This window comes from Zootoca vivipara, chromosome 4 (assembly GCF_965207765.1).
Source record: "Zootoca vivipara chromosome 4, rZooViv2.hap1.1, whole genome shotgun sequence".
In the NCBI taxonomy this organism is placed as follows: Eukaryota; Metazoa; Chordata; class Lepidosauria; order Squamata; family Lacertidae; genus Zootoca; species Zootoca vivipara.
In genome coordinates, this window is record NC_142587.1 from 10,363,997 (window position 1) to 10,389,313 (window position 25,317).

At 43.0% G+C, this 25,317-nt stretch overlaps 1 protein-coding gene across 8 annotated transcripts in view; it reads right to left on the reverse strand.

Moving 5' to 3' along the window:
- KLF12 (KLF transcription factor 12) overlaps positions 1-25,317 on the reverse strand; it is a 212,351-nt gene that overhangs the window by 31,768 nt on the left and 155,266 nt on the right. The gene's annotated exons all lie outside the window — the stretch shown is intronic.

Consider the following 25,317-nt stretch of genomic DNA (forward strand, 5'->3'; position numbering starts at 1 on the left):
TCTGCAATTGCAATAACATCCTACTCCCATAACATTGTGTTCATTGATTTTGATATACTGAGCAAGGTACGCCACAAGGTACAAATTCTCACTGATCTATGTGCCACAATAGCACAGCACTGAAAGTAATCTAAATTTTGCGCCAAAAGTTATTATTTGGTGTCCTATTTAAATTATGCAAGCTGGACAAATGTGGATCGTTTCTCTTCATTCTGGATTTGGCTATGAAAGGGAGGAGTAAAGACATGATGGACTGATTTTAGGAGTCAAGAGAGCTGCAAACTGTTGGTTGTTTAACTTATTATTGATATTTCATTGCCCGAGAGGAGAGAGTTGTGAGATTTTCCGCCACAGGGATCCAAATAGGCTAAAATATTACACGCTTCAATTTGGCAGGTGTGTGCATGCACCATTTTTTGGTCTCCATCAGACAACAAAATTTTTGGAGCAGCCCTGGCAGATGCAGGGGTAGGTCTCAGCAGAATCCAAAACGACTGGCTTTTCTCTGTCTCATGATGACGATTAACCGTGCTTCGTTTGCAACGAAGGCTTAATTTACGAAGCAGCACAGGAATTATGAGTTAACTATCTTGCTCTTAATCAGGGCATAAATAATTTGCACTCTTTTTATTACACGATGAGGGAAATATAAATAAGGCAGAGTAAACTGTTATACAGAGGATGAGATGGTTGGACAGTGTTCTCGAAGCTACGAACATGAGTTTGACCAAACTGCGGGAGGCAGTGCAAGACAGGAGTGCCTGGCGTGCTCTGGTCCATGGGGTCACGAAGAGTCAGACACGACTAAACGACTAAACAACAACAAAAAACAATTGGGTAAGAATGTCTTTTGTAGGACATTTCAAGCCACCTCTCCACTCTGGATTCTGGATAATCATTGTTTAAAAATATGTTATACTTGTGCTCATTCATAACAGGAGCCTAAGTCTGAAAAGATGTGCCAACATTTGTACTGGTGCTACTTTGGGTGGTCTGCTCCCAGACCCTCCAAGTGTCCCTATTTTCCAGGGACATCCCTGATTTAGAGAAGCTGTCCTGGTCTCTGATTTGATCCTGGAATGTCCCGCTTTTCCTTAGGATGTCCCTATTTTCATTGGAGAAATGTTGGAGGGTATGGAGTTATCCAACCCCAGGGCCGTCTGAAGGCAATCCTGTATAGGGGAGTAGTTTTTTTTTAATGTTTAATGTTTTGTTGTGTTTTTATAGATGTTGGAAGCTGCCCAGAGTGGCTGGGGCAACCCAGTAAGATGTGTGGGCCATAAATAGTAAAATTATCATTATGGAATGGGGCATCCCTATTTTCATCAGAGAAATGTTGGAGGGTATGTGACGCAGAAGATTTAAAAATAATATTCCCTTGTACCAGATTTATATTGCGAAAGCTTCATTTCCTGGCTCTCTGACTGGACTCTGGACTAGGCTTTTGAGACCAAATACTCCAAACAAATTTTGTGGGTCAGGTTCACCCAAGTCCAGGACCTTCTACTTACTCTTCCTTTCCTGACTATGGAAACCCTTAACCACGATTCCCCACCTGTCTTGACCTGCACTACTAGGATACACTGACTCACAAATATGACTCAGCCTCCAGATCACAGCAATTGTGTTCTCTGTGAATGACATACCTGCCAAGTTGCTGTCAGAGAAATAAGGGACCGGGCGGAAATAGCAGACCGGAAGTAGCGCTGCCACCATTTTGGAACTGGATGGAGCATGCTCAGAAGTGACTTTTGATGCTGCTTTGCCCAGTTCCAAAATGGCCGTCGCACCAAGGGTCGCACTGCAGCCATTTTGGAACTGGGCAGAGCAGCATCAAAAGTCACTTCTGAGCATGCTCCGCCCAGTTCCAAAATGGCCGCCGTGCCAGAATAAACTGGGAAAAAACAAAAAAATCTTTTTTTCAGCTAGGAACAGCTGGGAAAACGGGGATTTCCCAGGGAAAACGGGAGACTTGGCAGCTATGGTGAATGAACGATTGTTGATTTCTTAATGCTCAGACTGCCCACTGCACCTGAACGAGTGTCATGAAACAGCATTGAGAAGGGACACTTCAGAGTGAAGTTGTGACCACAGAAGGAGGGGTTCTAAAACTTTAACTCAGCTCACAAATCTTCTGTTGGAACAAATTACCTCTGGTTGCTTTCTCCTCCTGTGGGATTCCAGATACATACTGCCTTTCCCCGAAAATAAGACACTGTCTTATATTTATATTTCCTCAAGAAGACACATTATGGCTTATTTTCAGGGGATGTCTTATTTTTTATTACGCGTCCAGCCTCGCCTCTTCCTTGGCGCCCTCCAAAACATTATGTCTTATTTTCAGGGTATGGCTTATATTGCACAAATGCTTAAAAATCCTGCTACGGCTTATTTTATGTCTTATTTTCGGGGAAACAGGGTATGTATGAGAATAAACACATATGTCTGGAACATATGAGGAATGGAGGATGGGGAGATTGTGAATTGAGAAGCAAAGCAGTAGAGAAGGAAAAAAGCAAGCACTCAACTTTCCCTTCTCTTTTGTGTCCAACTTGCGGCAAGGAAGCAGGCAGATGAGGCTTCATTCATGACACACATTCAAGAATAATGTGTAGTTAGAGTCCAATATATTTATACCCCACCTTTCTCGCGAGATGGGATTGCAGTCAATCCCATTAATGACTCGTTATGATCAACTAATGCGTGTTTAAACATGATTAAAACCTGCCTTTGGCACGATAGGCAACCATTATCATGAGAGTTAAAACAAAGCTGGAGCAGAAAAACTGGAATTCAGAACTTTAGCACGCTCATAATTATATTCTGCCTCTCTCTTTTTGTGTGTGTATCACTAATGCGATGAATTTAATTCAGGAGATTCTGTACTGTGGGTTTTGCACTTTGAAAAATTCCACTGTTGCACAGCTTAAGCTATGATTAAGAATATAAGCTAGAGGGATATATGATATGATATTCCGCCACAGGGAAGAGAATGCAATGGAATTAAATCGTTTTCAAATCAAACTTTGCCAACGCTGCACTGCAGGGCCCACAGATTTTCTGCTCTTTGTAAGAGATAACATATCTCCCAGGGGACAGGAAAACACATTTACTCTTTATCCTGTATATCCTCTGCTTTCTTAATTTTTAGAATTTATTCTGGCTCTCTGTCACTGAACACAGAGTTGTTGGCTTGGATCCCAAAAACAGTATGTGCAAAGGGGCTTTCTTGATCCTCTTTCGACTACCGTTCCTTACACCCTTGGAGATAAGGTGAAGCTTTCAAGAATGGCCCCACTATCTTCTGGGACCCGTGGGAAACATAGTTCTCAAGGACTTAAATAAAAAATAGAAGAAATGTGCCAAAACCTTCAGCTTTAGAAAATATATATTTTAAATGCTTTTTAAAATTGATACACCAAAAAAAAAAAGGACAAGAAATACAAACCAAACCATAATATGGACGTTATGAATTACAAATCAATAAAACAAAAGCAGTCCTTGGACTGTAGACCAGACCTCGCATCCATTCCTTATTTCAATTATCTATTATTTGTTGCCAACACACGTTTTTGTGTTAAATTAACTAATCATTGATTTATCTAAGGTTTCAGATCTTTCTTAAAACTACTACTAAAGTTATTCAAATACTGCGACAGAGTTTAAACTACTATAATTGTTTTTCAAATAAAACTTTAAAGTCTTCCCATTTTGAGATGAATTTCTGTTTTGGTTTGTTCTTTATTTTTTCTGATATCTAACTCTGATATCTAACTATCTAACTCCGTATAATCTGTTAACTTCTGGATCCATTCATGAATAAAAGAGATTTTATCACTCTTCCACATTGTAGCGCTAAGAATTCTTGCTGCCACGGTGGCATATAAAAATATACTCTTCATTTTTTGTGGGATATCCAGATCTATGATCCCCAGGAGGTAATCTTTTGGTCTTCTCTTGAAGGAAGTCTATTATTTTTTTGTATTTCTAAGTGGATACTCTCCCAGAATGCCTGGATTATTAATTTTTAACGAAAATATATATTTTAAATGCTTAGTGTCATTTTGTTGTCCCCTCTGTGCTCTGAAAACTGAAACGGTTCTGCAGGAAAATAAGATGCTATGATGCCCATTAATGAGAAGTTTACCAACTTTACATTTAAAGGCAATGGGACCAGATATCCATGATTTTGTGGGCCACAGTCCACCATTGGTTGCATGAAGAGTTACCCTGAGTTGCAAGTACAGTGGTGCTCGCTAGACGAATTTAATTCGTTACACGGGTCTTTTCCTATAACGAAAAATTCACCTAGCGAATCCCATAGGAATGCATTGAATTTTTTTTTGGAATTTTTTTTTGCCCATAGGAGCGCATTAATTGAATTTCAATGCATTCCTATGGGAAACCGCGATTCGCTAGATGAATTTTTCGTAAAACGGATTCGTCTAGCGAGGCAACCTCCGCTCGAAAAATCCTTTCGTTAAGCGGAAATTTCGTTAAGCAGGGCATTCATTAAGCGAGGCACCACTGTACATACACAGCATTGAGTGGGGATTGTAAACAGTATTCTTAATTTGTTAATGTTACTTCTTGGCTCTAGGTGGCACCACAGTCTTAAATTTGTCTAGCTGTAATAAACTCTTTGGCCTTTGTTCTTCCTCCTTGAAGGTAATTCCACACTTCCTGCTTTCTCCACAAGATACAGACCTCACTGACCTGCACAGGGGAGGAAAAATTACTGCAGAGCTTTTTTGCTAATAGGAACCGGACTGATCCCTGCGCATAAGCAGAAAGATGCTTCAATGGGCGCAAACCAAGTGTGGATTAAAAGCCTGAAGAGGGAAGGGAAAAGGAACATTCATTCCCTTTGGCTATCAGTTGACTTGTTAAGGATCACTCAGAAGAATCCTTTATCCCCCAACAAATAAAGCTCTGGAGTAGGTAGACAAAGGATTAAAACACACAAACAAACAAACAAACACACAACAGGAGGGAATAAATAAACAAGGGGCCTAACAGGATCAGTGAGGACCTGGGGTTAAGATGCTGAATCCAGGCTAAAATGAAAGTGTACACTTTGCAGATGCTTAGAAAAAATAAAACGCTGCAGAGGAAAACCAAGCAGACTATCTCGCATTTGACACAAAGGGGAAAGTTGACACATGGCACACAACCACGAGAACCCTGGTTTTACTGTGTTGGAAAGGACTGGCAATATGGTAAGCACAACTGCTGAAAGGAAACCTGGGAATGATGGTCAAAATTGTGTGTGTATGCAATAGTAATTTATAAGATTTGCCCTGCTAGACTGTTCAGATAGTGGCTGAAACATGATCGGATCAAATAGGGATGTGGGGGTATTCTTTTGTTTTTGTTCCAGCTATTTATTTGTGCTTCTATCTTGTATTTTTATCTTGTGAACCGCCCTGACATCTTCAGACGAAGGGCGGTATATAAATTTAATAATAATAATAATAATAGTTGAGACTCAAGATGGCTCAAGCGTAATCTCAGGGGCGGCTGTGTTAGGATTTTGTGTACCTGATGCTGGGTAGTGTGATTGGTGTGAATCGCATGAGTTGTCTGAGAAGAGTGTGGGAACTGTCTTATCTCTTCCGTCTGAGAGTGTTATTGGATTGTACTTTCACTTCTGCAGTGTATGTTTTAGGTCTTGTTTTGCCGAAGCTGGAGAACACAGATGTGCTTATGGATCCTCTGTATATATTGTAAATAAAACGTAGTTTTAGACCTACAGATGTTTCTTCTTGCTGCGATATGCCAGAAGAACTGTGTGCACTTTTCCGAGGAGGAGTGTCGCAGAGAGGAGTGAAGGGGAATGCCATTCCAGAGACATGCCTTCGCGGATACGCTCAGAGGTACTGGGGGTCTGCCGTCCCCCCCCCCCCGGAGCGCATTCCGACAGGGTGAAGGGTGCAAATGTGATTCTACGCTGCAATTCCACAAAAGCAAAATACAGTGGTGCCTCGCTTAACGAATGCCCTGCTTAACGAAATTTCCGCTTAACGAAATGATTTTTCGAGCGGAGGTTGCCTCGCTAGACGAATTCGTTTTACGAAAAATTCGTCTAGCGAATCGCGGTTTCCCATAGGAATGTATTGAAATTCAATTAATGCGTTCCTATGGGCAAAAAAAATTCCAAAAAAATTCAATGCATTCCTATGGGATTCGCTAGACGAATTTTTCGTTATAAGAAAAGACCTGTGGAACGAATTAAATTCATCTAGCGAGGCACCACTGTAAATAATAGAAGGGATCTTAACAGAAGCTTGAAATTTTGCGTTTCGGCATGGCCTTATAACATATGCATATATTATACATATGCACACTGTATTTAAACAAATTATGACAGAACACCATTCTATTTACTCCCTTTTTCTTATGTTAATAAGGCCTTAAGTCCCAACTGGAGAGCAGCTGTTAACTGTCACAAATATTCTTCATTGTTATTACTCCAAGTCAGAGAATGACTGGAAAAGGGGAAACCTAAAATGAACTGGAAAATGAAGTTCCGGATTTATTATCAAATCCATGATTTCTTATCAACTGCAAGGCTGATTGAAGCATCTAAGTTTGACAGCTGTCCAAGAATAATGCGTATAATGGGGAATGGCAAAGATACTTCATGTAAGGGCTATTTACTTACATTAAATCAGAGGTGGTAAATTTGAACCTATAAAAGTTGTTGGGGGAGTTGTAGTCCATCGACATATGCAGGGCCATATGCTCTCCATGGCTGCACTGCACCAAATGATGGCTTGTAGGCAGATGAAAAAGTCAGAGAACAAGCACAAGAAACTTACTATTCACTTCACATCTCCTGAGCACTGAAGTTAATTTCACATATTCTGCGATTAGCTGTCAAGCAATGGTCACACATGCATGTGTGAACCAATCCAATGTTCCAAACTCACATTTACTAAAAAAGTTGTTTTTAGTTAGTGAAGTTTTATTACTCCTCATTAAAAGTTCAAGCTACATTCAAACAAAACCCTTTTGAGGTTTTTTAAAAAATTAAATTTTACAACCAAGGGGAATAGTTTTATTTTAATGAAATAAATAAAATGTATGCATTACAAAGGGACAAAAAAGAGACATGGGTGGCACTGTGGTCTAAACCACTAAGCCTATCGGGCTTGCCGATCAGAAGGCCGGTGGTTCGAATCCCCGTGACAGGGTGAGCTCCCATTTCTCGGTCCCAGCTCCTGCCAACCTAGCAGTTCAAAAGCACACCAAAAAGTACAAGTAGATAAATAGGTACCGCTCCAGGGGGAAGGTAAACGGCATTTCCGTGAGCTACTCTGGTTTCGCCAGAAGCGGCTTAGCCATGCTGGCCACGTGACCCAGAAAAACTGCCTGCAGACAAACGTTGGCTCCCTCGGCCAGTAAAGCAAGATGAGTGCCGCAACCCCAGAGTCGTTCGCGACTGGACTTAACTGTCAGGGGTCCTTTACCTTTACCTTTTTATGCATTACAAAGCGTACATTTGAGCATTCCTTGACACAAGCTTATATCCTCATTATTCTCTGCGGGTTAGCCACATGTTTATTAATGTGATGAAGGTCAGAAGAAATTGCCAATAAGATTTTGCGAAAATATATTTCAACGTCAGAAGCAACTGATGTGCAGAATTACACTAACAGCCAAAACTAATAAATCAAGTGCATAAGCTACCAAGCCAACGTCAGCCGACCGCAAGATTTAGCAGTCAGTTGTTGTGACAGGTGTCTATCAACATATATATTCTTTGTTATACACAAGTGGATTTACTATCTATTGTCTGTCCTCACCTGCAGTATATCAAATCTAAGGTGTCCAGCATTTAGACAAGGCTTGTTGATTTGGAAAGAAATCTGAACATTCTGCAGGTACAGAAATTACTGAACAAAATGTATGTTTATTAAGGAATGTACCATTTTAAGCACATAAAACTTTACAAATTCTCTAATTCTATATAGATGAAGCACTATAATCAGGGTTCCTATCTTAAAAGCTGCAGACAGAGAAACTCTTAAGGGAATGACAAGGCTGGTTTTCTCAGACTGCACAAGCTGGTTAAGTTCACAAAGCAAACATTGAATACCTGACTCAGAGAGCGCTCCTTCCTCATCAAGGGAAATATTCCTCTGGAGCAAGAATGCCATCATCATATGACAAGGAAACTGCCTCTAGACAATAGGGTCTTTTACAGAGACCCAGTATACTAAATTCTTTTGATGCAATGGGAACTATGCACTAACAGGCCATAACTATTGACTCAAATATTTCCAACAGGAGGCTTCTTAAAACAAGCTTTTTCAAAAAACATGGATGGAGTGAGATCTTCCTTATCTACTTCCAGGAAGAAAAACAGGAAAACGGACTAGTGCCAGTTAACCCTTTTGCAGGTGCCAAATTGCTCATGGTGGCTACCCTAAAAAGGGATTCCACAGAGCTCCGCAAACACCTCTCCTAACTGGGAGAACTGGCAGCAAAATGGCAACTGTGATTTGATGTTAGCAAGTCAAAAGCGACAAGGCAAATAATAATAATAATAATAATAATAATAAATAAATAATAATAATAATCCAATTTCACATATACAGTACGCATATGTGGCTTACCTTCCAAGTCCCGGACTGCTGAATCCGGGACCGGCAGCTGTGTGACACTGGAAGTTGTGTCAAAGTAACTTCCGGTGTCGCTTTGCCCTTCTATGGGCACCCAAAATGGCCGCCGCCGGCTTCGAAAGTAGCTCGTACGCATGTCAGGAAGTGCGTCGACGCAACTTCCGGTGTCGCTCCGCCCATCTATGGGCACCAAAAATGGCCGCCGCCGACACCGGAAGTCGCGTCTATGCACTTCCGGACATGCATAGATGCGACTTTTGAAGCCGGCGGTGGCCATTTTTGGTGCAAATCGGAAAGAAAAAATGGCCGCCGGCAGGAGAAAATAACGGAGAAAAACGGGAGACGAAGTGATACGGGGGACCACTGGGAAAAGGTAAGTAAAAACAGGGTACTTGGAAGCTATGATATGTGGACTGAACTGCCAGGGAACTGACCAGAAATGAGCCACAGATCGCTCCATGAAAGTGTTGACCGAGTGTGCGGAAGCTGTGAATATTGTAAATTTCATGTAAGGGCTCATCAGTAAAGGCATTTTAAATAAAATTGCAGATATCATAATGTCGTTATACAGATCTATGGTGTGACTGGAATCACAGATCTATTGTAGAGCTGGAAGAGGTTCAGGAAAGGGCAACTAAAACCAATCCCATGAGTGTAGACTTGTGGAGAAAGTAACATACGAGGCGATATGATCACATAGAGATTCCCAGCCTCTGGTGGTGATTTGGGTGCAGGGGGGGGGGGTAGCACATTTGTCAATGGCCCTCCTCATACAAATTGCTGCGAAGGAGTGACTGCATTTCAACAAAGGGAGCAACAGGCATACATTCTAAGTGCAGTAGAACTGGGATGTTTCTCTGTCCAGGAAACAAAAGCCTTGCAATGAGCAAAATGTGTATTCAAACAGAATATTCAAATTTAGAATATTTGTCTCCACCCACAGTTGTGCATCTCTTACGTCAGCCATGTCCGAGTTCCAGCAGGGTGAGATCTACCATCCAATATCAAAAACTGCCAGTGATCATCCACACTCTCCTATTGTCATTCTTCAACTTAAACATATTTTACAGGTGAAAGTCGGAAAATTAGAATATCGCCGAAAAGCGCATTTATTTCAGTAATGCAACTTATTATTTTTTTCTTTTTCTTTTAATTTTGACAAATGCTTTCTTTTGGAAATTCTACAATAATAAAATGAATAGTTACAATAATACAAAAGCAAACACCGCTATTACATTGCATTAATTACATTCCATTTATGATCGACCCGCCTAACGACAAATAATTACAATTACAACAAATACAGGCTTGACATATCTTGCTTTGCATGCCATGCATCTATCTCATATATTGGGTTTCACCTTTTAAGCTGCATTACTGAAATGAATGGACTTTTCGACGATATTCTAATTTTCCGAGTTTCACCTGTATTTGGCTGGGGATACCCAGCCAGATGGGCGGGGTATGTATAAATAAATAAATAAATAAACAAATAAATAATTGTTATTATGATGATAAAAATAATAACAAAGGGGCCTTGGTGCGCAGGAAGCCAACATACCCTGAAATGTCCAATTTCCCCTTTACCAGACAAAGAGCTACGTTGGGGGGGGGGCAGTGGCTTACTCTTGAGTAAATGCAGCCAGGCTGGAGATGGAAATGTGGGGAAAGTTCAGCATCCATGCAGAACTGAGGGGCAGCTTACTTTTGAGTAAACACAGCCAGGCTAGAGCTGGAAAGGTGGGCACCACAAGCCTTTCTGGGGCAGCTAGCTCACTGGGCGCCTCAGATGACTGGGCGACGCAGCCCATGCGTGCTATGGCAAGCTACGGCTTGCAGGGGGGGTAGCAGGTGCCTTGCACCTTTCCGGGGCCAGCCATCTGGCTCGGCATCGCGGCTGCGAAAGCGCCAGCCAGAGCGCTTGCTGCCATGCTGCCTGTGGAGTTGCTTCAGCTGCGGCTGTGAGCGCTCTGAGGGTGCCCAGTGGCCGTGGGAGAGGGCGGCGGGAGCAGGTGCCCCAGGCCTTGGTCGGGATCGACCAGAATCCATTGCAGGATCGACGAATCGATTGCGATCAACACCTTGGACATGTCTGTCTTACGCTATGTGTGCTACCTGGCTGCCGATGCTTAAGAAAGTATGACCCAGCCCAGAGATTATATTATGGGAGACGACCGAACAACGTCTTGCCATGGCATAATACAAAGTAATGGCTAAATATTACACAACACAGCAATGTTGCTTGCCTCTTTCTCAAAGAGAAAGTCTTCTCAGCCTATGTTCTCGAGCCAATACCAAATCCAGGTAGCATCGTCTGAGCATGACGGGGATTTTGATGTGCTTCTGAAATGTACTATCCATTCTAAATTCTGTGGTCTGCAGGAGAATTAGAGCCAGTTCTCGCTTTTCTCCAGTTACATCTGGTTCAAGGAAGGCCTTTTCCAAAAATGGGCCTAGCCAGCCTATCAATTTTCTTTTGCACCTTTGAATCGCAGGAGCCAGCCAGATGGCTCTCAGTCAGCCCTGTCTTTTGCTGCAGCTATTATTGCAGGGAGAGCGAGAATGAAGGGAGGGGGACCCTGGGGTGAGGGCAAAGTTAAACTATGCCCTGGATTAGCAATGAAAATGGGTGATCAGTGTAATGAGATAATTCTATTACCTTTGTGTTCAAGCAATTTAGCCTTGATTGTTGCTGACCTTTGGTGATTGTGAGCACCACTGAAGCACAATACAACCCTTTTAATAATAATAAAAATTAAAAAAATGTGCTAGTTTTGCCTGGTATTATTTGTATGCACACCCATGCACAGTGCTCTACCTGCCTCTTTTGCCTCCGTAGGTCCAGTAAATGTTATTTTTGCAATATTTATCAACTTTTCACATCCTCAGCCCAGCCATTCTCCAAGGAGCTCGAGGTGGCATGCATTGGGTTCTACCATTTTACTGCCACCTGTGAGGCAGGGGATTTATTTGGGGAACACCTTGGCAGAGCGGGGATCTGAACCCAGGTCTCCCGAAGCATAAAGGTAAAGGGACCCCTGACCATTAGGGCTTGCTGATCAGAAGGTTGGCGGTTCGAATCCCTGTGACGGGGTGAGCTCCCATTGCTTGGTCCCAGCTCCTGCCAACCTAGCAGTTCGAAAGCACATCAAAATGCAAGTAGATAAATAGGAACCGCTACAGCGGGAAGGTAAACGGCGTTTCCATGTGCTGCTCTGGCTTGCCAGAAGCGGCTTTGTCATGCTGGCCACACGATCTGGAAGCTATACGCCGGCTCCCTCGGCCAATAATGCGAGATGAGCGCGCAACCCCAGAGTCGGTCACGACTGGACCTAATGGTCAGGGGTCCCTTTACCTTTAACCATGGTTTATCTGGAGGAGACAAACCATGGAGTCTGGCTTCAGATGACACATTTTGCTAAACCACGTCTTAGCTCTCAGCAGTAACATGGGGCTGGAAGAGGAGGAAAAAAGCTATGACCTCTATTCTGGGAGCCCATGGTTTGGCTTGGTGTTACATGCAAACCAGGTCAATGAATCAGTTTTCTCCAAAATAACCTTGGATTTAACTGCTTGATGGGACAATCTAAGGCCATCTTTGGAGTAAAGGGAGGGGAGTTCATTTCCCCATGCCACCATTAGCACACGCATAGCTGGCTATACTGAAAATTCCACACTTTTAATTCCAGGACTGGAAGCAGGAGACGAAGTGTAGCAAACATTTTATATATGGCCTAGAGACTGTCCCTAATGTACGTCACGGTTTTCCTTCTTTGCCCTCACAGGGCTGAAACCTCGCTCGTTCATAAATTCTGCCACTTAATTCCATTTAATTCTCACGATGGTTCCACAGTGGCTTGTACCCAAAACAATGTGGATTAATTGACTTTCTTTTGAGGGCAAAGAGAAAGGAAAATGGTGCAGAGAAGAGACTGAATGGAGGGGAGCAAAACTAAGGCCATTAGTTTGGTGAGGTATTGAGGGTGTGCAAGATATTTGGCGCCCCTCTGTTTAACATATCTTATTTGAAGATCTCCCATTCATACAAAGGAAACGGTAAGGAACAAGCGGTCAGTTTTTGTGACCTTTGTTTGCTCAGATTTACAATCACTTCTTGCAACCCCAGGAATTCTTATTGCATTGCCCGCTAGTCTCTCTGTTGCCAACTGCCCTGACAAAGAAATCTCATTCCACAACTGTTCTTTACATCCTAATCAGTGAGGTTGCACTTCACCGCTTCTAATAACTGCTCTAATATTTCCACTCAAAATTCTACCTAATTATATATTGCGACTGTGTTCCCAACACAAGCCATTTGAAACAGATTAACCCGCTGGGATGAATACTTTTCAGAAACTACCTTTAAATGCCTTTTCAAAGTAAAATGATACCAGTTTGAAACAGATCTAAGGTTAACTTTTCAACTAAAAGTGTAGCAAACACATAAATAACCAGGGTATCGCTTGGGGCAGGGAGGGGCACTGTGGGGAGGGGGCGATGAAATGGAATGGCTGAAAGTTTGAAAAGAAGTCCTCCACAGTCGAGGGCGTATTGACTTTTCCAGTTTTCAAATTCCAAAAATGAGGGTGGTAGAAAGTTGTAACACAACTTGGGAATTCAAAAGATATTTTGGTTGATTTAATAAAACTTAGTGGTAAATAAAATGTGTGTAAAAATTGCATAGAGATCATTAAAAATGATTGCCTTGTACTTGCAGTTATATTGTGTATTGATATATTATACACATTTTATATGAGCTGACACTCTCAGAAGGTAAAATTTAAAGCCTTTGGTTTTCTGAGAGCAGCTTATTTGAGGCTTAATCAAACGTAGACTTGTCAAGATATATGTTGCCCAATCACAAAAATAATAGCAGATCTGATTCCCCACCCTGCAAAATATGCATTTTAGACCCCCCTTATTGAAGAAATCTGCAAAAATTAAGTTTCACCCCGTTGTCCACACGGCAACGGTTTATTATTCTTCCCAATGCCAATTTGAGTCCTTCTGTGCTTTTGCTTATGCAGTCAAAAATACAGTGGTACCTCTACTTACGAATTTAATGTGTTCCGAATGCACATTCGTAAGTCGAAAAAATTTGCAAGTCAAATCCCATAGGAATGCATTGGGAGAAAAAATTAGTAAGTTGAAGCAACCCTATCTAAAAATTCGTAAGTGGAAAAAATCCTATCTAAACCACATCCAAGATGGCGGACGGAGCTCCGTTCATAAGTAGAAACATTTGTAAGTAGAGTTATTCATAAGCAGAGGTACCACTGTACCACCCATGCGCAACAGGGGAGAGTCAGACGACTTAGGGTCTACCTATAGAAATCTCAGCTTGGTGGTGGTTACCTGTCCAGCACACCACTAGTGAAGCTAGTTAATGACACTGGTGCCAGCCACCATTTTTGTTTTGATGAAGTTTTTTTAAAATGAATCTCCTGTTTTGGATGAGGGCTGCCCTCCATTTCAATTTCATTTCGTCTAACCCACATTCCAAATGTCAACAGCTCCCCTAGTGTGTCTTAGCATTTCATGCCAGTGAATTATTATGGGGCTCTTTTGAGCCCTCACCTCCAGAGTGAAGTGTTTTGGTCTTCAGATGTTTTTAAGTGTACCTCAGGTTAACCCAGAGTTTTCTGGTGCTTTCCTCTCATGTGTAAGTGGTGTGGTTTTAGTTCATAAACACGGGAAGACTCAAATCGGTATTACCATATAAGTGATTCATATCGCTGTACCCTATTTTTTGAAATATGAAGCGATTCATTTAAATATAGACACCCTTGGATTCTCTCACAATTCCTGCTGATTCCCCGAGGATACTCTCATCATGTGAGAGTTTGTAAGAAGGGAGGAAATAGGAACATTCCCTACCTATGGGTAAAAGGGCGGGGTGGGGGCTCTGATCAGTGTTCAGCATCAATAAAACAGCCCTGAAGTTCTGAAGTCATTGATTCCAACAAGCAAAGCAATGTCCTTAATTTCAAGGTGCAAGTTTGTTGAGCTCAAGAGTTATATACTGAAATCCAGAAGATGGTTTCAGTATGTTTCCATATCTGCAGCTGAATGCCAGGCCACGTTAATTCTGTAAATTAAGAGCAAGGAGTCTGGGCAGTTCTCACTCACTAAACTACCGCTCTCTTACAGGTTTTACTCAGTGAGTATATAAATATGTGTGCATTACCAGTGGTATAGGAAGATAGGGGCTGTGGGGCCCGCCCCGCCCCAAAACGGGCACCCCGCCCCAAAACACGTGTCACGTCACTGCGCATGGTGCACCTCGCTCCAAAACACGCACCACGGCATTGCGCATGGCGCGCCCCGCCCCCAGAACGTACGCCACGTCACTGAAGCTCCGCCGCTGCACTTTACAAAAACTAATGCCATGATGACAGATGGAATAGGAATGTTCCTCTGGACCAGCATCATTTGCTGTTCCCATTTATACAACCAATTCTCCTATTTACCCCACCACAAAACACACAAAAAATGTGCACACAGTACTCATTGCCCCCTTCTCACACAGTTGATCATACGCACAGACACATAGACACACGTGTATTGCATGTATTTACTAATTCCATTCATGTTGATCTCACTCACACACGCGTGTGTGACATACAAACACATATAAAAGCATTGCAGAAATGTAAAACTGGCTTCTAGGCTTAACTTTCGTTTTAAAATATGTGTTCATCTTTTGAGTAAACTAAGTAGCAGGAGACAGGGAAGTGGGAGAATATAGCCGGTCAGGTGGATCAGTGTTGAACTATGAGGTCCTGTAAAGGCCAGATATTCTGAAGTATTCGTTCTTCATTCTAATATTAGATGAGGGCATGTAGTTAGTGAGAGCCAGACAACCAGCCAAGGCCCTGAATTAAAACACCCCAGCAACAAAACAAATGAATTGGCCTGAAATGAATTGTTTCATAGTATTAATCCAATTTTAATAATGTGATTTGAGCACGAGTACTCTCTGCAATTCCTTTTTTTTCCTTTTTAAATATCCATAATGGGTAATTGAGCAGATGCTATTCTGCAGCAGCTAATAGAATTTGGTTCCACCTCCTTAAAGCGACCAACTCCTGTTTCCCTTGAAGACCGCAGTGCATCTCTGCACTTCCAACAGTTCACCCTCTCCCTGCAATCCCCTTTATCTATATTCTTCTCCAGTGGCTGTTTGGTGTCTGCTGTATCTGAGCTGCTCTGCACAGATTTTCTTCTCAGTATGTGGGGGGGGGGGGCTGTGTGTGTTAATTATGCAGAGAGATGGAGACGAGCCAGACAGCCCCTCTGGTGAACTGTCTCATGCATGCATGGCCTACTTCCTGCTGTTTTGCTGCTAGAGGGATCACCTGTTGGTTTTGGCACCCGCTCAAACTGAGGCCTAACGGAAATGACAGAATCCGCTAGAAATGAGAGCCAGCCTCAACTCCAGCTACACCCCACCACCAAAACGCACGGGCGCCAAGGGAAGCGCAAAAACAGATGATTGCTGAGTGACCGAGCCATTTCGTGCAGGAGCTAAGAAGGGAGGAAACGGCAGAGAGAAATGAAATGTTTGCAAGAGACGGTGCCTTATATCTTAAGGTTACCAGACGTCCCCGGATTTACACATCAGTCCCCATACAAAATCAATGAAGTTGAAAAGTGTCCTTGGACTCATTGAAAAAAAATCTGGTACCTTATTATACCTGACTTTAGTCTTTGCCTGAGAGACGCAAGTAGCAGCAATCTCAGCAATTTATAAGGTGTCATAGCCTCCCCATCGGCACAAACGGATGGCTGAGAGGGTTAATTCCCAACCACCACTGCCACCCCCTCATGAAAATCCTTCCAGGAGTCACCAATCCAGCTTTTGCACACAGACACTTTCTTGCCTTGCTGTCTGAGGGAATAACATCCTAGCTGGCCCAGAAAACCTGCACAACTAATAAGGACTTACTACTGCCATGGAGAAGGGATAAGGAAAACTTAAATCTCCTGAAATGTCCTCATCGGCTCACCTATTCAACGGTGCAGGAATCCTGTCACCCTGGTTGGCAGAGATCTGGGTCGCCCCAGTTGGCACAGAAATGCAATTACTAAGGACAAGCCGGCGATTATACGCTTTAACTCTGAAAGTCAAGAACGGCAAGTTCCCCAAGATCTGCTCATTAGACGAAGGTATAAAAACCAACCCCGTCGTAATTTCCAGTGCAATTTCTCCAATCCGCTGAGACACATTTGGGCAGAACAATCGATGCAAACTTTCTGGTGTGGCTTAATGCATTTTCAAAAAGGGCTCTTGCATAGTTGACGGTATTTCCCACCCAACACGTCTACACCAGCTTACTAAAATAAAGTCACAGGAAGATGCCAAAAATGAACGCTTACTAAAATAATAGGAAAAGGCCAAAATTACTTCTCAAAACAGAAGGTTCTTCTTTCTCTGCAGCAACAGAATGGTGCCCTCGAGGCCGCTTCTTTCAGCAAAAATGCTTCATGAATATTCAATGAATATTTGGTCCCAAGTTTTCGTACTGGGAGCCAATGTAGGTCTTTCAAGACCGGAGTTATATGGTATTGGCGGCCACTCCAAGTCACCAGTCTAGTTGCCGCATTTTGGATTAGTTGGCAGTTTCCGGGTCACCTTCAAAGGTAGCCCCACATAGAGCGCGTTGCAGTAGTCCAAGCGGGAGATAACCAGAGCATGCACCACTCTTGCGAGACATTCTGCGGGCAGGTAGCGTCTCAGCCTGCGTACCAGATGGAGCTGGTAGACAGCTGCCATGGGCACAGAATTGGCCTGTGCCTCCATGGATAGCTGTGAGTCCAAAATGACTCCCAGGCTGCACACCTGGTCCTTTAGGGGCACAGTTGCCCCATTCTGAACCAGGGAGTCCTCCATCCCCGCTTACCCCCTATCCCTCAAAAACAGTACTTCTGTCTTGTCAGGACTCTAGGTTTTACCTTGAGAGGCAGTCTAAAATGTTTTAATAACTAAATTAAATGAAGGGAACCCCCAAATTCCCTAGGCCTAGAACACAATTTAAGAACCATTCATCCAGATGATAGATAAATTAGGCTAGCACTGCGCACAGTGCTGTTGCCAAAGATAGCGCAGAAGATCGGCTTTACTTCAGTGTGGTTTCCTCATTTAAATTCCTAGCTCTCTGCAAGCCCTGGGGGCGGAACCAGTAGCAGACCTCACGGTAGGGCTGTACCGCTTACCTGACTGCCCTTTGGCCCGGTTGCTGCTGCATACTGGGGTGGAAAGTTGGAGAGGCTGGCATGATGCAACTACACCAGCTGACTCAATCTGGTGCTCTCTCAAGTGGATGGTATCAGGAACAGAGAACCCTCGTCTTATATCAGGGAATGGGGAGGGACTTTTGTGGCAAGGTAAACAGGACCCAAACCGTAGAACAGCACAGAAACAAAACCACTGGGGACAACAAAACCAGCTCTTCTGCCAGCTATGAATGCTAGCATGCTGATTTATATTTCCCCCTTTCCCAAGACTGCGTAATGCCATTTGTTTCTTTAACATTCACCAACCACACCTTGAGCCAAAAGGTTTTAGGAGGTAGCATTAAATCTTAAGATCAAACTTGCACATCTGCCTGGAAATAACATTTTTTCCCCCAGTTTAAATTTAGCCAGCAAAGCAAAAGCGAGACCATGTTTTTGCAGCTAAATAGAAAGTGGCAGCTTTGAGAATCTTCAAGGTGATGGTGTTGCCTTTGGGGAGCTGATAATGCATTAAAGACTAGCGTTGCCTGTTGGGACGTTTACTAGTTCCCCCACGACTCAAAAAATATCCCGAGTTTCCCATACTCTCTTCTCACGGGAAAACATTTCCCGTAAAAGGATGCTTCTGCCTACTGCTCAGACAAGTGGGGAGTACAAAACAATATTCTAAATTTAAAGTGGGATGGGTTCAGTAAATTAATACGCTAATAGGTTATTTAGGAATAAGTGACATTTAGCGACAAAGGGAATCAGTAAGACCTTGATTGCAAAGGGCTGGCCGTTCAGTATAGATGTAAGTTACTGGGTGATTTTTGATAGATGTATGTTTGCTGATATGGCCTGTAATGGTGGGGCAATTTTAAAATTTGATTTTCATAATACATGGAGCCGCCAATTATGTTTGAGTATGTTTGGTCATGTTTGACCATTTGTGATTTAATTATTGGATTCTGGAATGGCTGGGCAATAAACTTGAAAATAGTACAATGAAGCTTGCACTGGCAAATTGCAGAGCACAAAACAATGAGCTGTTTGGGCTAAATATGAGGGCCGAACCATCCATTACATTAAAACATGTGTAATAGAACCCCTATAGCTGTTTCTTTCATTTGTTTCTTAAAAAGAGAAGCTTTGGATGTGGGACTTTGAAATAAACAAGTTGCAGCTTAACTCTTTCTCTGTCTTCTTTTTCACTGCTCCAAACTAACACAAAAGTTTCCTTATTTCCCTTCCCACTTCTTGGTTTCCAAATATGCGCTAGTTCCTGCAAATGGCTTGCTGTTTCTCAGCTCCAAATCGCTACCTCCTCAAATAGCTTTTCTCCTTAAAATAAATGGTCAGCGAGGTTTTAGTTAAGACAAGTTTGTGTACAACATGCAGTCAGACCTCCTGGGGAATTTGTGGAGTTCTGAGCTCAATCACAGCAGAATCGAGAGTCTCAGCTACAATATTACACCCCTTGCCCGGATATACACACATCTATAGGTGTCCTGCCCGTTAAGTTGCTAAAACCAGCACACCTTTCAGTTACAAAGTCCTGCTCATTAATCAGGGGTGACTAAGTGTCCTTCTTTGATTAGTTGCCGTTACCGATAATGAAATCCGATACGCAGTTACACATAATGAAATCCTTTTAATCTCTTATTCCAGCAGAGTAAATCAAACACTGGGGTTATGTATCCAAGACGGTACAATCAATCCTGATCAAGCCCTCATATTCCTGGATCTCTTTATGCTTAAAACGAGTCAATTCAGGTCTCCTTCAGTGCACAATTGCACGATTCGTCTTGCTTTGTTGCTATCTCCTTCCTATCCAGCAACAGGTTCTTTGGAGTCTTTTGGACCGGAGTAGGGGGGATGTTTCAAATCAAGCATGTAAATACGTTTTATTCCTTCATGCTCGTTCATGCAGCATCATTAATCCTCAGCATGAAATCAATAGGCTTTAAATGCTTAATCACATCAAAATGCAACGTACAAATCCACACCGATGACTTTTTGTGTAGTAGGGATGGAGATAAACAGCATTTCTAGGAAGCCTGTCTTCTGATCAGAAAAATAATAATACTCAAGGCTGTATGAACAATGTAAATAGATTCTCTTTCTCACATTCATTCTGTAGCATTATCTGTTAAGGCCGGCTCCAGAGACACAACACAACCTTTAAAAAATGGCTGCATTTTCACTGTGGGTATATTTGTGTAGAATATTGCTTTGCCTCTACCACCACAGAACTGACACTCTTTCATCTAGGGATGTCCAACATCTGTAGCCTTGGGGACCACTGCACCTTCCGGACAATAATTCAAGATGAGGGGGTTGAGAGGTATATTTTGACAATCTTATGTATGCTTAGTCAGATGTAAGCACCATTTCATTCAATAGTATTTACTCTCAGGCAGGGGTAAAGGATTGCTTTTGACTGATTTTACATATAGAATTATTTTCAATTGTTTGCATGTACAGAATTGTTTTCAAATACGGAACTGTTTTCAGGAGTTTTTATCGCTGCTGTTTCTGTTACGAGAAGGCTTTGAGATACCTTATGGGAAGAAGTGATTCATAAATGGAATCAAATAAATAAATACACTCAATATTGATTAATTGGTTAGATTCATTTTCAAAAAGCGTGCCAACACAGTCAGACTGAATGTTAAGTACAATTAAAAGCATGGATGAACATGAATGAGTGGATGCAGGGAGGGGGAAGGAAACCCAGCCAGATGGGCGGGGTGGAAATAACAATAAATAATAAATTATTAGTATTAGTATTAAACAAGGGTGTTGAAAAAGGTAAGCATCATCAGTGTAAACAAATGCAGAATATATATATATGAGAGAAAATGTAAGTAATTTCACCTTTGACTTAGGAAATAGTATTTAACAAGATCATTCAAGCCAAGCAATACATCCAACCAACTCACAACCATTTCCCCTTACATGAAACCCCAAAGGCTGCTCCACAGCTGCCAGTCAGAGAGTAAGCCAAGCTGTGATCCACGAAGGCAACAACAGGCCCTCATGTCAACGTGCAAACGCTACATTCTAGAATTTGGCACCTGGATTTTCCAGCTGCAAAGCACAACCCATCTGGCAAAAGGGAGCTTGCTGTGTGGCCAAAGGAAAATCAGAAAGAAAAGGAGACTGCAAGAGCCAAATGAACGCCAGGCAGAGAGCAGAAAGGGTGAAGGAGCAATATGAACTTGGTGACATTTATATAGCATTGATTGGGGATTCATTATCATACATTAAAAAACCCAACCACAACCCTAGTGTGGGTCTCTGCAGATAGGAGCAACCTTGCTTCTCAAAAGCTAGAGGTCACTTGGGGGAACAGTGGTAGGAAATAGTTCTGTTGATTCATTCAGAAACATGTAAGAAACTCTCTAAGCTATGCACAGAATGTGATTATACATATTAAACCAGAAAAACTGTTTAAAAAACAAGTACGGTATACATAAAAACACAGATAAAAACCAGCAAAACTTTCCCCAAACAACTATGCATAACTAAATTTTGCGTCTGGTTAAGGTTGCTGAAATAAAAAGTCTTGAGCGTGCGTCTCAAACAATATCACAAGACCTGCGTAAGCCCTTCACCCCAGATTGCTACTCTTTACTTTCTTCTATAAATCAATATTTGCCATTCTTATGGAGGATAGTGATCTACTACACTTGGAAACGATAGCTGGGGTTAGGGCAAAATCACCCCTGACACTGGGAGACCCAGTCAGTCTTTACTGACAGGCATATGTGCAATGTATGGGTACACATTGCGGTCCCTGAGAGTCCTTGCAATGCAATTCCTGCTCATGAAACCCTCCTCCATAATGACAAACATTGGTAATAAACCAGTCGTCCACATCTAACCATACAACTCTGCAAATCACCTACTTCACTGCCCTCCTCGGTGAACTGTTCCCTCTCCTTTAAAAATAATAATTCTCTAACATATTCATTTAGGTTCATCTGATATTGCTTTGGAAGGGCATCGAAGCTGCATGGTCAAGAGGAAAGGAGAAACTATATTTCAGAAGTCATGGGAGCATGTAAAGAACACGTTCCAGGTACTTCTGTAGCAGTTCTAACCCCCCTGCTGTTCATTCTCCACTAAAGGATGACTACTGCCAGTGTGGTGTAGTGGTTAAGAGCGGTAGACTCGTAATCTGGGGAATCGGGTTCGTGTCTCCACTCCTCCACATGCAGCTGCTGGGTGACCTTGGGCTAGTCACACTTCTCTGAAGTCTCCTAGCCCCACTCACCTCACAGAGTGTTTGTTGTGGGGGAGGAGGGGAAAGGAGAATGTTGATCAAGATTGGCTGATGAAGCATTGAACGAAACAGATTAGTTATCCGGAAACTCTGTTCCCACGATATTTGGTGACAGATTATGTATATATTGAACTTTTGAGAGCCAGTGTGGTGTAGTGGTTAAGAGTGGTAGACTCATAATCTGGGCAACCGGGTTCACATCTCTGCTCCTCCCCATGCAGCTGCTGGGTGACCTTGGGCTAGTCACACTTCTCTGAGGTCTCTCAGCCTCACTCACCTCACAGAGTAGAGTGTTTGTTGTGGGGAAGGAAGGGAAAGGAGAATGTTAGCCGCTTTGAGACTCCTTAGGGTAGTGATAAAGCGGGATATCAAATCCAAATCCAAACTCTTCTACTGCACATTAGACATGGCATCAGAAAGACATGCTACTACATCCATGAGCATAATTCTAGTTTTAGCTACATTACGTTTTTGTGAGTCTGACCCCAAAAATGATGAAGCAGAAGACGTTAAGAAAGAATAGGCCAGACCAGCGTTTTAAGGATAGCAAAACAAAACTGTACTTTCAGCACACTGAAAGTAACGGATTCTCTTAAGATGACTCATACAGAACTGGGTAGGGTCAATGACTTATCTATCAAGACCCACGGAAAATTCTCTGACAGGAGCACAGCACCATTGAACACATCTGCCAGTTTTCATGTGATCCATCCATATCAAAGCCCGAGATATATTAGGTATTAGCAGAGCATGCATTAATGGGAGGGTGACAACCAACCACATCCAAGCAAAACAACACAAAATGTCCTTTTCACATTCTCAAGAGCTAGTGCCCCGAGTGGTATGGACCTTGCAACTAGCTGTTAACGAAGCCAAATATTTGCTTATTCTCTGCTGAAAGCATGTACGTGTCAGAAAAGCTGATGGATGGACTCTTTGCCTAGTCTTCTGCCTGCTTTTTTCTCCCTGCGACATCTTTCGGCTGCTTTTTCTCCACTCAACATGGTGAACACACAGATGGCAACAGAATGGGGGGGAAGGGAAGGGTTTTTCTTCTACAAATCCCTTCTTTGCATATGTGGCTTTGATGTTCTGCCACTGCTGCTTGGGTCTCAAATAGAAAAAACAAATTCTCTCCCCAAGCAGGGAAAAGATGTATGCATGTATGTGTACACATGAGAGAGCTATATAGATTTAGATAGATAAGATAGATTTGTGTGTGTGTGGATGAGAGAGAGAGACAAGAACTTCTAAGCATGCTTCAATAATACCTCCTTGTGGTCAGCTATGACAGACTAACATGGATGGTGAACCAACAAAATTTCACTGTCTCAATTCTCACGTTTCTACTTTAATGTGGGCCGGGAATTTATGCGTACAGCTGTTCCTCTTTGACCTGGATTTAAACTGAACTTTCATTGGACCTTAACCTGACAGTCAATACTGCAGTCAGCACATTGTCATTTATAGCATCAATAAGCAAGAAACACGTCAACAGTTACAGGCATCTGCAGCCAGCTGAAGTTATGTCACTGCTTGCAACACTGCAGACTACTGAAGTATGAAAGCACCAAACACCCAAACCGACACTTCAGTGTATGCCAGTAGGCACCTGCAATTGTTTGTATGCTGCCCGCATGTGTGGCCAGGTTCTATTGCAATCTCTGCAGCTGTTGAAGTTGCAAGGTTGGATTCCTAAGGACCGTGCAAGCCCTTGCACCCCAGTGACCACAAATGGATTAAACAGGCTTAAATATAAGAGCAATTCTACAAGGTCAAAGCACGATGCTAGCCAGGCTGAAATAATTCGCCTATGTCAGGCACAGGCAGACTCGGCCCTCCAGATGTTTTGGGACTACAACTCCCATGATCCCTAGCTAACAGGGCCAGTGGTCAGGGATGATGGGAATTGTAGTCCCAGAACATCTGGAGGGCAGAGTTTGCCTATGCCTGACCTATGCGGTGTTCTACACAGCAGACTTCACTTTTAAAACTGAGCCACTGCTTGTGTAACATCAGGTGCTGTTCTGGCTTTCTAGCACAACATGTATAGCAGCTAGGGTCTAGATTTAACACCTTTGGGTCTTTCTGATCTCCTGGGAAGTCAAGCACATATGATGACATCAGTTTCAATGAATACAGAGTAAAGGTTAAGGGGCACAGATTCACGGGGGACAACATCTGGCTAAGGCGCACACTTCATACTTTGTGCCAGGGACTTTGCTGCCACCACAGCAAAGGGCCAAAGTTCAGTGGCAGAGCACACATGCTCTGCATATGAAAGGACCCGGGCTCAATCTCTGGCATCCCCAGCAGGGATGAGAAAGCCTCATCTCTGAAACCCTGGAGAACTGCTTCCAGTCAAGGGAGACGAGGAGTGGGGAACCTGTGTTGCTCCAGAGGTTGTTGGAAGTCCAACTCCCATTATCCTTGACCACGGGCCGTGTTGGCAATGGTTGATGGGTCCTGGAGTCCAACCGCACCTGGAGGTCCACAAGCAAGTCATCCATTGTGTAGACCAGGGGTTGTCAACCTGGTCCCTACCGCCCACCAGTGGATGTTTCAGGATTCTAGGTGGGTGGTAGGGGGTTCTATGGCACAAGCTGAATCCTCCTTCCATTGAGCACTGGCAGGCAGCGAGGAAATTTTACCATCCAGAAAGATGCATTAGTGGGCGGTAGGTATAAAAAGGTTGACTACCCCTGGTGTAGACAGACTGATGGAGCAAGGGTCTGGCAGGCAGCTCCCTTCTGGATAGGGATCCATTCATGTGAAGCAGCTCCTATGTGGTTTATACTGGTTCCAACCACCCCAACAAAGACATCCCAAAAGAAAGGCTTTTGCTGGCATGGTGGAAACCAGCCCAGTCCCTGCTGGAGATGCTTCACACAACTGCCTTCCCATGCGGACAGAAATACATAGCATTTGCTTTCTCAATGCAATCACGTACGATGTGCGAAGCAGCCCTCTGGTGGGCAGATGAAGCGCAAATGGAAGAATTAAAAGTGTTGTGTACCTGGCGATAAAAATATTGAATGTGACTGGCAAGCAAGGCTTCCTTCTCCAATCTACTTGTGTTCAATGTCCACAGATGCAGAGTTTGGCCACCTATCTGGATGGCAGCAATTATGACACATCAGGCCTGCAGAACTTGCTACCCTCCAAGAAGATTGTAGCCCACCA